The following is a 1994-nucleotide window of genomic DNA, read 5'->3' on the forward strand; positions in this document are numbered from 1 at the left end:
ACAATTGCTCTTTTAACATTTCCTCATCTCATAATTTCACAAAAGTTTTTCTAAAACAGTTGCCTGCAGTAGTTTATAGTCACTATTGTGACATTCTTTAAAATGGACAGCAATAGAACTTTCTGTTTTACATTTTTTAATGTCTCTGACATGTTCCTGCAAATGACACTTAAACATTCTCTTGGTCTCACCTATATATATATCAATTTACATGGACAGCATAAAGCATACACAATTCCTTCAGTAACATATGAAAAATTCCCTGACAAATTAAAATTATTATTTCCAATTTTATCAAAAGTTTGAACAACCAACTCACAAACATTGCATTTACCACAGGGGTAAGTTCCTCTCAGTAATGGATTTATTATAACACTTTCTACAGGGGCAATAAAGTATAATTTTACCAATTTATCAGCCAGGATGGTTCCCTTTTTAAATGAAAAAAACAGGATGATGGTTAAATAGCTTTCTTGATTTTTCTTCCCTTGTCAAGAATTTCCAATAATATTTAATCTGTTGCTGTATCTGTTCACTAAGAGCATTATATGTCATCACCACATACACTCTGCCTGACATACAAGGCCATGTCCAACCCAGAATTGATGGACATGCCCCACCTAAAGAAAACCATATCTCCTCGAGCCACACGTTCCAGGGATCTAAACCTCACCACAACAATAAATAGGATGTGCTGAAGGGATAGATTACTGTCCCAAACACTTCCCATGCTCTGGAACAAGATTCCAATCTACATTAGATAGAGCTCCTCGCTAACCCTCTTCAAGAGAAACCTTGACAAGTGGATGTGAAAAAGAAAGTTTACCCAAGGGATCACGTCAATGGATCTGCTGGACAGAGGCACAGGGAACTAATCTAAGGGGGCAGCGAAAGCCATCACATTCTGGCTAGGCTTATAAATGCCTTCGGGCAGATAGCGTAGTACCTACCTATGATCCTATGAACATTATTTTGTAGTTGTACATTTCTACTACTATATACATTTCTCATATGATTATATTTATTATTTTTAGACTTATAGTAATCATAAATTTTATCCAAAGCATCAAAAATAGTAGAAAATGAATAGCCTCTCTTCAAAAACATTTTAGAGGTAGATAGAACTGCCTTAGATAAATCTCCTTTATTGTTACAAATTCTATGCAGTTGTAACAGTTCCCCATACTGTAAAGAATCAATTAAATATATAGGGTGAAAACTAGAACCATGTAGAAATTGTCCCCCATCCTGAAATTTTCTAAATACAGAAGTAAGAGTTTCATTTCTTTCTGTACCTACCAAGTGTACATCCAAAAAGTCTACTTCTTTACCAGTTTGAAGGCCATCAAAAGATAAATTGTATTCATTATGTTGTAAATCTGCCACAAAATCTTGAACTATCTCTATATCATACTGACATATAAAATTGAGATAATCAATGTATCTATAGTATTTTATTACATATTTCTTAAAGAAGTAATGCTGATAAATATATTTTCTTCTCAAACAAGGACATAAACAAATTGACATAAGAGGGGGCAAAAGGTGCCCCCATAGCTGTGCCTTGTAACTGATGAAATATATATTCATTGAAAGAAAAATAGTTATTTCTTAAAATGAATTCTACCCATTCACTAATATAACTTGATAAGGAACAGTCCTCCAAAATGGAATGCGAAGCTTGCTTTGACAGCACATATACTAAAATTGGAACGATACAGAGAAGATTAGCATGGCCCCTGTGCAAGAATGACACACAAATTTGTGAAGTGCTCCATATTAGGGTTGGGAGGGTGGCCTAATGGTTAAGGTGTTTGTCTTACAAACACAAGGTACAGGGTTTGAGTCTAACAAGGGATAACTGGCTAGGCTTAAAATGGCTTGCAAGAGCAGTTTGCTTAGTACTAATCTATGAACCTATAATACAATCCATGTGCTTAATATTAGTGTACAGACTGGTGACATCTAAAGTCACCCAGTAAAATCTAGAATTC

General features: G+C 34.7%; 1 non-coding gene across 1 annotated transcript; it reads left to right on the forward strand.

Moving 5' to 3' along the window:
• Positions 1-1681: 1681 nt before the first annotated feature.
• Positions 1682-1784, forward strand: LOC122793820. Its single transcript, XR_006363549.1, has one exon. It is a non-coding gene; the product is annotated as a U6 spliceosomal RNA (small nuclear RNA).
• The last annotated feature ends 210 nt before the right edge of the window (positions 1785-1994 follow it).

The sequence above is a fragment of the Protopterus annectens genome, chromosome 2.part0, assembly GCF_019279795.1.
Source record: "Protopterus annectens isolate FY-2018-M chromosome 2.part0, PAN1.0, whole genome shotgun sequence".
NCBI lineage: Eukaryota > Metazoa > Chordata > Ceratodontiformes > Protopteridae > Protopterus > Protopterus annectens.